Below are 13,007 nucleotides of genomic sequence, written 5' to 3' on the forward strand. Positions count from 1 at the left end.
GCTCAAATTATCTGTGAAGGTCAGAAAACAACGATACCCGCCGCGAGCCTCAACACTCATCGGATCGCATACATCAGTATGTATTATTTCCAATAAGTCCGTTGCTCGCTCCATTGTTCCGGAGAACGGAGTATTAGTCATCTTGCCCATGAGGCATGGTTCGCAAGCATCAAGTGATTCATAATCAAGTGATTCCAAAAGCCCATCAACATGGAGTTTCTTCATGCGCTTTACACCAATATGACCTAAACGACAGTGCCACAAATATGTTGCACTATCATTATCAACTTTGCATCTTTTGGCATCAATATTATGAATATGTGTATCACTACGATCGAGATTCAATAAACCATTCACCTTGGGTGTATGACCACAGAAGGTTTTATTCATGTAAACAGAATAACAATTATTCTTTGACTTAAATGAATAACCGTATTGCAATAAACATGATCCAATCATATTATGCTCAACGCAAACACCAAATAACATTTATTTTAGGTTCAACACTTCCCGAAGGTAAAGGGAGTGTGCGATGGTGATCTTATCAACCTTGGAATCACTTCCAACACACATCGTCACCTTGCCCTCAACTAGTCTTTGTTCATTTTGTAACTCCTGTTTCGAGTTACTAATCATAGCAACTGAACCAGTATCAAATACCCAGGGGCTACTATGAACACTAGTAAAGTACACATCAATAACATGTATATCATATATACTTTTGTTCACTTTGCCATCCTTCTTATCCGCCAAGTATTTGGGGCAGTTCCGCTTCCAGTGACCATTTCCTTTGCAGTAGAAGCACTCAGTTTCAGGCTTGGGTCTAGCTTTGGGCTTCTTCATGGGAGTGGCAACTTGCTTGCCATTCTTCTTGAAGTTCTCTGTCTTTCCCTTGCCCTTTTTACTTGAAACTAGTGGTCTTGTCAACCATCAACACTTGATGCTTTTCTTGATTTCTACCTTCGCCGATTTCAGCATCGCGAAGAGCTCGGGGAATCATTTTCGTCATCCCTTGCATATTATAGTTCATCACGAAGTTCCAGTAACTTGGTGATAGTGACTAGAGAACTCTGTCAATCCCTATCTTATCTGGAATATTAATTCCCACTTGATTCAAGCGATTCTAGTACTCAGACATTCTGAGCACATGCTCACTGGTTGAGCTATTCTCCTCCATCTTGTAGGCAAAGTACTTGTCAGAGGTCTCATACCTCTCGACTCGGGCATGAGTCTGAAATACAAATTTCAGCTCTTGGAACATCTCATATGCTCCGTGACATTTCAAAACATTTTTGAAGCCCCGATTCTAAGCCGTAAAGCATGGTGCACTAAACTATCAAGTAGTTATCATACCGAGCTTTGTCAAACGTTCATAACATCTGCATCTGCTCCTGTAGTAGTTCTGTCACCTAGCGGTGCATCAAGGACATAATTCTTCTGTGCAGAAATGAGGATAATCCTCAGATCACGGACCTAGTCTGCATCATTGCTACTATCATCTTTCAACATAGTTTTTCTCTAGGAACATATCAAGAATAAAACAGGGGAGCTATACGCGAGCTATTGATCTACAACATAGACATGCAAAATACTATCAGGTACTAAGTTCATGATAAATTAAAGTTCAAAGCACCGTCATGATAACCATCATCACCGGCTTGACACCTTGATCTCCATCGAAGCATCGTTGTCGTCTCGCCAACTATTGCTTCTACGACTATCGCTACCGCTTAGTGATAAAGTAAAGCAATTACATGGCGATTGCATTTCATACAATAAAGCGACAACCATATGGCTCCTGCCAGTTGCCGATTGCTACAAAACATGATCATCTCATACAACAATTTATATAATCGCATCTTAACCATATCACATCACAACGTTCCCTGCAAAAACAAGTTAGACGTCTTCTACTTTGTTGTTGCAAGTTTTACGTGGCTGCTACGGGCTTAGCAAGAACCGTTCTTACCTACACATCAAATACCACAACGACTTTTCGTTAAGTTTGCTGTTTTAACCTTCAACAAGGACCGGGCGTAGTCACACTCTATTCAACTAAAGTTGGAGAAATAGACACCCACTAGCCACCTGTGTGCGAAGCACGTCGGCAGAACCAGTCTCGCATAAGCGTACACGTAATGTCGGTCTGAGCCGCTTCATCCAACAATACCGCCGAATCAAAGTATGACATGCTGGTAAGCAGTATGACTATTATCGCCCACAACTCTTTGTGTTCTACTCGTGCATATAACATCTACGCATAGACTTGGTTCGGATGCCACTGTTGGGGAACGCAGTAATTTCAAAAAAATCATACGCACACGCAAGATCCATCTAGGTGATGCATAGCAACGAGGGGGAGAGTGTTGTCCACGTACCCTTGTAGACCGTAAGCGGAAGCGTTATGACAACGCGGTTGATGTAGTCGTATGTCTTCACGATCCAACCAATCCTAGCACCGAAGATACGGCACCTCCGCGATCTGCACACGTTCAGCTCGGTGACGTCCCATGAACTCTAGATCCAGCTGAGGTCGAGGGAGAATTTCGTCCGCACGACGACGTGGTGACGGTGATGATGAAGCTACCGGCGCAGGGCTTCGCGTACGCACTGCAACGATATGACCGAGGTGGAAATCTGTGGAGGGGGGCACTGCACGCGGCTAAACAATCAACTTGTGTGTCCTAGGGTGCCCCCCTGCCCACGTATATAAAGGAGCAAGGGGAGGGGGCCGGCGGCCTCGTAGGGTGCGCCCCAAGGGGGGAATCCTAGTCCTACTAGGAGTAGGTTCTCCCTTTCCTAGTCCAACTAGGAGGGGAAGGAAAGAGGAGGAGGGGAGAAGGAAAGAGGGGGCCGGCCCCCCAAGCCCTAAACCAATTCGGTTTGGGCCTAGGGGGGCGTGTCCCACAGCTCCCTCGCTGCCCTCTATTTCCACTAAGGCCCATGAAGGCCCATTGACCCCCGGGGGGGTTCCGGTAACTCCCCGGTACTCCAGTATTCAGCCGGTGAATCCCGGAACCTTTCCGGTGTCCGAATATAACCTTCCAATATATCAATCTTTATGTCTCGACCATTTCGAGACTCCTCGTCATGTACGTGATCTCATCTGAGACTCTGAACAACCTTTGGTACATCAAAACACATAAACTCATAATACTGATCGTCATCGAACGTTAAGCGTGCGGACCCTACGGGTTCGAGAACTATGTAGACATGACCGAGAGTCATCTCCGGTAAATAACCAATAGCGGAACCTGGATGCTCATATTGGTTCCTACATATTCTACGAAGATCTTTATCGGTCAAACTGCACAACAACATACGTTGTTCCCTTTGTCATCGGTATGTTACTTGCCCGAGATTCGATCATCGGTATCTCAATACCTAGTTCAATCTCGTTACCGGCAAGTCTCTTTACTCGTTCCGTAATGCATCATCCCGCAACTAACTCATTAGTCACATTGCTTGCAAGGCTTATAGTGATGTGTATTACCGAGAGGGCCCAGAGATACCTCTCCGACAATCGGAGTGACAAATCCTAATCTAGATCTATGCCAACTCAACAAACACCATCGGATACACCTGTAGAGCATCTTTATAATCACCAGTTACGTTGTGACGTTTGATAGCACACAAGGTGTTCCTCCGGTATTCGGGAGTTGCATAATCTCATAGTCTGAGGAACATGTATAAGTCATGAAGAAAGCAGTAGCAATGAAATTGTAACGATCATAATGCTAAGCTAATGAATGGGTCTTGTCCATCACGTCATTCTCTAATGATGTGATCCCATTCATCAAATGACAACACATGTCTATGGTCAGGAAATATAACCATCTTTGATTAATGAGCTAATCAAGTAGAGGCATACTAGGGACACTCTGTTTTGTCTATGTATTCACACATGTACTAAGTTTTCGGTTAATACAATTCTAGCATGAATAATAAACATTTATCATGATATAAGGAAATACAAATAACAACTTTATTATTGCCTCTAGGGCATATTTCCTTCAAGTAGTTGCGGATACTTGCTAGGGGTCCAATCATAAGTGCATATGATCCAAGTAGAGAAAGTATGTTAGCTCATGCCTCTCCCTCATATAAAATTGCAAGAATGATTACCGGTACTTGTTATCGATTGCCTAGGGACAAATAACTTTCTTGTTGACACAAACCCTTTTACCAAACACCTAACTTTTATTATCTTGCAAAGTACTTCTGGTTTTATTCTTGCAAAGTAGTTCTAGCATCACACCTACAAAATAGTTTCATACTTGTTTTTGGTAAAGTAAACGTCAAGTGTGCGTAGAGTTCTATCGATGGTCGATAGAACTTGAGGGAATATTTGTTCTGCCTTTAGCTCCTCGTTGGGTTCGACACTCTTATTTATCGAAGAAGGCTACAAACAATCCACTATACTTGTGGGTTATCAGTTGTCTTCCATGCATGTCAGATATAATTGCACACACTGATTTATCCACAAGAACCTCATGGAGCAATGTAACGGCCAACAAACTTGACGTCAATGATACCCAATATGATGGAACATGTAAAGGCAGTTCTTCACATGACTTGCAGAAAGATGATGAATCCTATTCACCCCACAAGGTCCTTGCTCTAACCTTGCCCTTGATATGGGTACAACATGCAGATAATGTCCTGGAGTGCATCTACTCTGTTGCAATGCCTTGTGCTTAGCCTGCTGATCATGCATGTGGCATGCCTTCTGTTTTTCAGTACCTATTCCATTCATGATAACATGTTTTCAAATTCAAGTACTGTCATTCTACTCTATCGCAATGCCATCTGCTTAGTTTGGACATCATGCTTCTGAATATCTTATGCATTGTTGTTCATCGGTATGTACTTCATCTGTCTACCATACCATGTTCTTTTCTTTACATTGAAGTGTTGTTCTACTGGTCTCTTGCAATGCCATCTTAGTTTCCCAATCGTACACACATATGCTACCTTAGTGTTTTTCTGTATGTATTCTGCTAGCATACACTTTTACATTCAAGTAGTGTTTTTTACACTATTGTCCTATCATATCCCTAGCTCTTACATCATACTCCCTCCGTCCGGATTACATGTCGCAAAAATGGATAAAATTGGAGGTATCTAGAACTGAAATACGCCTAGACCCATCCATTTATTTCCGGATGGAGGGAATACATGTCAATATGTCATGCCTTTCTATTCTTCAGTACCTATTCCATCTCTGTTGTAGCATGTTTTATAATTGAAGCACCATTCTTCTATATAAGGCATGTAAGGGGAATACGACTATGTTAGAATCTGAAGGGTTACAAACCAGGTCTTTGCAAAAGATCCAAACGCCGGGAGATAATAAACCAACTCCAGTTTTCATAGATACTGCTCCAGCACAGAGAAACCCAACTCCCACTGATAATAAGCAGATTCGAGTGGCCAAAGAACTAGTCCGCTCCAGTCCAGCAAAAATATGTCAACTCCATTCTAAGAAGCGTGTGCTTATCCTCGCATCATGAAATTTTATAGCATTCTGATCATATTTTCTACATGTTTTTTACCCATCTCTCTTTTATAAAATAAGGTTAAACTGTTAAACGATACAAGACTTCCTCCATTGGGATCGTATTCGAGGAAAGTATCTTGCGGGAATTCTCTGTGCTCCAATGCTGATGTAAGTACCTATTGTATATCACTATATTTTTACATCAGCATGTATTTTGTTAATCGGCGTGAATCCAACCTTTATCCGATCTAAAATTAGTTGTAGCAAAATGTTAAAGGCGACAATGTTGATTTTTGTAAGGAAAACTGCCTGGTAGTTTTGCATACTGAGTTGCATGAGTGTACTATCTCATATCATGCACATTACAGAATTGTAGTGCTGCTCTGGTTGCCCATTCATTCATTGTGTCAATGTTGCTTTCGTATTACCTTACCTGGCTGATGGTAGTTGTGCCATATTGTGTTAATTTGGTGTAAGCTGGCGTGGTCTGGTTGCCCAAACATTCGTTGTGTCAATGTTGCTTTCCTATTATCTGACCTGGCCAATGATAGCAATGATAGTGTGTTAATTTGGTGCAGGTTGCTGAAGATAAGAAGACAAACTCTGAAAACAGCAAGGCAACCCCATTGTTTCTTTCCAATAAATCTAGGCCAGGTAATATGGCAATAACTCTTGATTAATCTGTTCGGTTCCCCTCCTAATTTATGTTATGATGTAGTGGTTGAGACACTCTCCACTATCAATAATACAAGCCTGCCAAAATCGCCATCTAAATCTGTTCATTTTCCTCTGTCTCGAATGCAATGGAAAAAATGTATGTTTGTGAACCAAATAATGGCTGGACCAATGATGGAAATGGTGGAGGAATCAGATGTGCACATTCGTGCGCAACAACAACTGATCAATGTTTTCAGAGACAATGTAGCAAAGCAGCAAGAACTTGCCCACATGCTTATGGGCGTCATCCGCGCTGAGGTTGCAGATTGTGACGTTGTAGATCGTTAGGTTCTGTTCATTTATTTGCACTGGCATCAATCTTTGTTTTCCTAGTGGATGTAATTTCCTGTAATATATGCTGGATGTGCAATGTTTTTTCCTGTATGTCGTACCTTTGCTTGATCGGTTTTGGTCCTGTGCATAATTGCTCATCGTAATGGGCTCAAATTATCTAATTGGGCCTAAAGACATGTACGAACTTTAGTGGGCCCATTAAGTTAATGGGCTGTTACTAAGCCGAAAGTTAATGGTCGGCCCTCTTACCTCCCGGGTCGGTAGCAGGCGGACATCGAAGCGGGCAACAGGTGGGCCCATTTGATTTCACGGGTCGTTAACAGGCCGATACTAAGGTCGGGCTACATATGGCCCAACTATACTTTGGCCTTTAGCAGGCCGAAAGAGACAACGGGATCGTACTGGACCATGAAGAGCATGGGCCGCTAAGAGGCTGAAAGTCAGGTCGTATTGTAAATGTCCCAACTGTGTGGTGGGCCTTTAGCAGGCCGAAAGAGAAACCGGGCTGGTATTGGAACATGAAGAGCATGGGCCGTTAAAATGCCAAAACTCAGGTCCGACTACAAATGGCCCAACTCATTTATGGGCCGTCAACAGGTTGAAAGACACACCGGGCCGGGAATTGGCCCAACACTTAAATGGGTCGCTAAAAGGCTGAAAGATTTACATCCTGAAAATTGGCACATCCCTTGAATGTGCCATTAACAGGCCGAAACCACATCGGGCCGATATTGAGCCCAAATATATAGCGGGCTATTAACGGGCTCGAACTGACAATGGGCTACAATGGTGTCAAATCGTTAACGGACCGTTGATGGGCCGAATTGGCACATCTCGTATGTGTCGTGGGCTTATATGGACCTGACACAAGTAGGCCTTATATGGGCCGGCCTGCTAATTCTTACTGGGCCGGCCTTTTTCATCGGAATGGGCCACTATTGGGTCGTGCCACGTGTCGACCTATCATAGGCGCCTCCTGTCCAATGAGTGGATGACATCTGTCCCAACGGTGAGCCGACACGTGGTTCCTCCGGCCAATGAGAATTTTACACGTGGAAAATCCCCATTAGTCCGGGCTGTTAACGGGTTATCGGATCCAAACCGGAACCCGATAGCTTAACGGCTACCCGTTACGGTGGATGCCACATGTCGATCACCCTTGACGAAAGCACTTTTATGACACGCGATTTATCGTCATGGAAGTGGACACTTTCGTGATGATAATTTTGGTAATGTCATGGAACACTTCTAGGACAACACAGGCATGACTATCTTGATTCTGTCATAAAATTGTCATGGATGTACATGCATGACAGAAAGCGTGACCTACTGTGACAAACACGTATCATCACGGAAGTGTATTTTTTTGTAGTGGCATGAAAACCTTAAGTGTCATGGCTGACCGCACTCAAAGCATTTCTTCTCAGCTATATTTGATCCTGGCCTTTGATAATTTCCATCATCTGCTGCATAGAGTGCTGATTACCGATGCATGATGCCTTGTGTCATTGACCCGGCTGCCTCTAATTTCAACCTGGTTTCCTCACTAACAATAGCTGAGATTGCCTGTTCAAGTGTAGGTAGCTTTCCGCTACCATATAGTGCAGCCCGCCTATTTTCAAATTTAGGATTAAGTCCATTTAGGAAGTCCCTTACACGTCTCCTTTCTGTCCATTTGTTAAGTTTCTCAATACACTTGCCACACTCCATCTCAATTGGATCAAAATAGTCCATGTCATTCCACAATCTCTTCAAATCAGACACATACTCCACAACTGATTTATCACCCTGACTCAACACCTGCAACTCGCTCTGAATTCAACAAGCAAGCATCTCATTGCCGACTCCAGAATATGTACCTTTCAATAGCCGCCAAGTTTCCGATGCCTCCTTAATCCTTTCCACCTGCTTGGCAATTGGGGGTGAAAGTGAACTCAACAGCCATGCTCTGACCAATGCGTTGGTCATCTTCCACCTCTGTCCTTCCTTAGAGTTCTCATCCTCTGGTTTTTCAATTGCCCCAAGGATATAGCCCTCTAGCCTTCTTGAGACAAGAATTGTCTCTGCATGCTCTGCCCAACTTGCATAGGTTTCAGACCCTTCTAACTTTACCAGTGGCACCTGCAATGGATGGATCTCTTCTTTAATCTCTGGTTCTGATTTGAACTCCCTCCTTGCTTCCCAATAGCCTAAAACAACAACCTGTATTTCTCATCCATGGCTTGCAACACAGCTGCAAGCTCTCCTGTTGTGACTCCAGTTGGAGCACTGTCCTTCTCAGCCATTGTAGCTCACCTCTTTGGTCTTCCTTAGCAGCCTAAAAATCTTCCAACTTCAGGATCAACCACCCTTGTGACCAGCTGTCCGCTCCACACCAAGTCAAACCAGAGAGTCCAACAGCTGCTGGTCCGAACCTCCTCCAAGCACCCTGGACGCCACAGCTTCACCTCCGCGGCCCCCAGCACGGGAAGCACCACGGTTGCCCAAATCCCGCGTCTTCCCCCACAGATTCACCTCCGCAGCCTCCAGCACGGGTAGCACCATGCCCAACGCCCCCACAACTTCGACTCAGAATGGCACTTCCACCTCCGCCTCAAGCACACAACACTGTCAATCCGAGTGACAATGGAGTAATTTCTTGCCTTGCTCTGATACCATGTTGTCTAATTTAATGGATCTCACCTCTCCGGCACTCATGCAGAAAAGGGGAAAATAGAGATTTCTGGAAGAACCCACACTCCCGATCCATTCACTCTCCTCCCAGTATATACACTTTACAATTACATCCAAGCCCTTCTCACTTTTCTGTTTTACACCTGACTCCCTACAACAAGCACGCATGTGCCGGAACGACTCAGCCGTGGTGTCAAATACCAATACACTAGTACAGAGGGAGAACTACCTCAGGAGGTCTGTTCTTGCGCTGGTGTGAGTTGGTGAGGGTTCGGATCGATCCGCCCTTTCTATGGTGGTGGCTAACCTATATTTATAGTGGCCTTGGTCCTCTTCCCCCAAAATGGAGGCGGGAAGGGATCCCACAACGGCCAAGTTTGAAGGGAGACAAAAAGTACATCTTATCTTGACGAAAGGTGGTCTTCGCGTGCAAAGCTTCTGGTCGTAACGTCGTGGTGGGCTCAGCGATGACCTTCGTCCTGTCATCTTGACGGTCTTGGTCTTGTAGCACAGAAATGGAAACCTTTGGCTGATTCCCCGGGACTCCGCGTCTGCGCTTGCCTCCTTAGCACCAAAGAGGAAACCTGATGTACTACGCCCACTGGCGCCCGCCTGGCCTTGGTCGTCATGGCTTGCGTCACCTTAACCTCATGAGGTGTGTGTGCCTGCATAGGAATCTCCGCTCCTCAGGAGCCAGCCTAGGGAGGCCGCTCCTTCTGGAGGTCTTGGCGTTGTCCGCCTCACGAGGCTTGGCCCCTCGCGAGGGTCTTGTGTTGTCGATGCTGAAGATGGGTCGTACCAGGCCGGTGATGGAGCCACGCCGTGGGCCGCAGGCAGGCAAGTCTGGGTACCCCGGTTCCCAGAACACCGACAGATGGAGCAGTCGCAAGGAGCAGTTTGGAAGGTTCTTTTAGCGCCATTTGCTGAGATTCTACTAGCCTCTTTTTAGGCGCTCCGGTCGTTAAGGTTCCAGGGATTGTAGATCCTGCTACTCTGGAAGCACTCGCATGTCGGGAAGCGCTTTCACTTGGTTCAGACCTATATGTACCACGTGTACTCATTGCTTCCGACTGTTAGGGCGTGGTCTATGAAAAATATCAATCACGGGACAGGAGGAGTATATGCTTAGCACCGTCAAGGAGATAACAGAGGCTGCAAGCAATTTTGACCATTGTGCCTTCGTCTTCGAAGGTAGATCAACTAATTTGGAGGCGCACAGCCTCGCTAAGGACGCTTTTAGTCTTGATTATGGGCGCCATTTGTGGCTTATAAACCCACCAGACCTTCATTGTATTCCTGTGAACCTTTCTGATTAAATAGAGTGTACTGTGGTATTTTTCTAGAAAACCACCACGCATCAAACGTCTGTCCCCGAAATTGTGCGGCGCTCTGCTTTGCCGCCACTCCTTGTCACGACTGCTAGCGTGACCCCACTGGTCAGCAGCACGACAGCGCCGACGGGCCCAGACGACACAGGGCAGAAGACTGGCGGGCCTGAGATGGGCTGGCCAGTGGACCAAGCATGAGGCCCTAGTGAGTGGAGTGGGTGGTGTGGCCTGCGTGCCTGGGTATTTAGGGGAGTAGGCGAGCCGATGAGAAGGCATCGAGAATTATTGTAAACGAATCTGAAGAAAGAAACGAAGCTGCTCTTCATCCTCATCAGCCGATCCCCTTTTCCCCATCCTCTCCCTTTCTACTCCTAACCCTAGATCGAGGTCCATAACAAGTGGTATCAGAGGACAGTCGCCCTGGAGACAGCCTACCCCCGCCCCCGCTACACCACCAAGCAAGCGTAGAAAACGGCGGCCATGGAGGAGCAGATTGCCGCACACGTCAAGTCCGTCAACGAGGGCCGCGCGGCCAACGATGCGCGTCTGGAGGTGATCCAGGCGTCTCTCGAGCTGTGGCAACCATCGGTGATGAATCTTCAACACCAACTCGATGAACTGCGCACGCAAGTGGGGCGGATCGCTCTTCACCCCGCGCTGGCTGATCCGAGCGGCGCAGAAGGGGATCCGACGGTGGATCCGGCGGTGCGTCCCGCGGCGGCACATCCCAAGCCTGCCACGACGCACCATGGGCCAAGTGGCCACAACGACATCATCGAATTCGGGGGATCGGCTCACAGGGTGGTCACCACCCTGGTGCCTCCTCCGGTCAAGGGTGTGTTAACTCTACCTCCCCTTGAACTTCCTACATATACATCAGTAGGTGTCATTCAGGAGCAAGAGCAGCACTCACCACACACGCCTCACTCTCCTCATCACAGTTGGTCTCTTCCCCGGCTTGATTTCCCATCACTTGACGGGGACAATCCTCAGTTTTGGAAGGCCAGATGCAAAAAATATTTTGAGGTGTATGGGATTCAGCGAGACATGTGGGTTCTGGTAGCTACTTTACACTTCCCGGGCAACGCAACGCGTTGGCTCCAGGTCTAGGAGGCACATCGTGGTTCCTTTACTTGGGAGGAGTTATGCGTCACCGTCTGTGCTAAATTTTGCCGGGAACGGTATCAGGCTCAATTGCGTCAGTTTAACTCTCTTAGGCAGTTGGGTTCAGTAGCGGAATATTTGGAGCAGTTCGAGGAACTTATGCACCATTTGCTTGCCCATAATTCAACCTTTGATCCTCTGTTTTTTACAACTCAGTTTTTAGATGGTCTGAAAATTGAGATTAAAGCCAGTGTAGCTCTACACCGTCCCCATGACTTGGATACTGCCTTTTCTCTTGCCACGTTGTAGGAGGAGCTCTTGGCAAGCATGCCATGGAAGGATCAGCCGCGGCACGAGTAGGGTGCACCATGCGCCCTGATTCGACCGTTGTTGGCTTTGGGCGCACCTCCCCCACGGCCAGTGCTGCCAGCGCCCCAAGCGGCCGCTGAGGATCGTCGCGCGTTAGATGCGGCGCGAGCACCGGATCGTCGCTAAGATCCAGGACGGGGCGATGATCGCATCACGGCGCTCCGCAACTACAGGCGTGCCCGCGGGCTCTACTTCAAATGTGGGGAGCGTTGGGGGCAACGCCACCAATGTGCTGCCACGGTCCAAATTCATGTAGTTGAAGAGCTGTGGGAAATGCTTCAAGCTAAAGTGGACGATCGGCACCGGCATGAATCAGATTCGGAAGAGGAACAACTTATGTCAATATCCAAACTGGCCACAACGGGGGCAACGACACCCCACACCGTCAGATTCCTGGGTGCGATCGAAGGGCATGAAGTTCTCATACTTGTGGATTCAGGGAGTTCTCACAGTTTTATCAGCGAGGCGGTGGCAGAGTTGATTGTTGAACAGGTGTTGCCAATGGATCCATTGTCAGTCAAAATTGCAGATGGGGGTGTGCTCAAGTGTTCTGGAATTATACCACATTGCAAGTGGCAGACTCAGGGGTAAAAGTTCTCCACTGATGTTCGCGTCTTGTCATTGGGCTGCTATGACATGGTGGTAGGCATCGACTGGTTGGATCAGTGTGGACCAATGTTGGTTGACTGGGCAGCCAAAACATTGCAGTTTGACCGGGAGGGGGAGCAAATTGTGTTGAAGGGGCCGCAACCGCAAGTCCAACAAGTGCAGCAGGCCACTTTGTCGCAGCTCCTCAAGATGGAACAAGGCAACTCAATTGCGCACATCGTGATGATTTGTGCAGCAGAAGAGCTAGAAGGAAACGAGCGAGTGCCTCGAGTGATACAACATATCCTCGATGACTTTCAATCAGTGTTTGCAGAACCGACCAATGTACTTGAGCACAGAGAATGGGATCATGCCATCCCCCTCATTGCAGGTGCAAACCCCATCAACATGCGTCCGTACAGATACACACTGGA

Source organism: Aegilops tauschii, chromosome 3 (genome assembly GCF_002575655.3).
Source record: "Aegilops tauschii subsp. strangulata cultivar AL8/78 chromosome 3, Aet v6.0, whole genome shotgun sequence".
NCBI classification, from domain to species: domain Eukaryota; kingdom Viridiplantae; phylum Streptophyta; class Magnoliopsida; order Poales; family Poaceae; genus Aegilops; species Aegilops tauschii.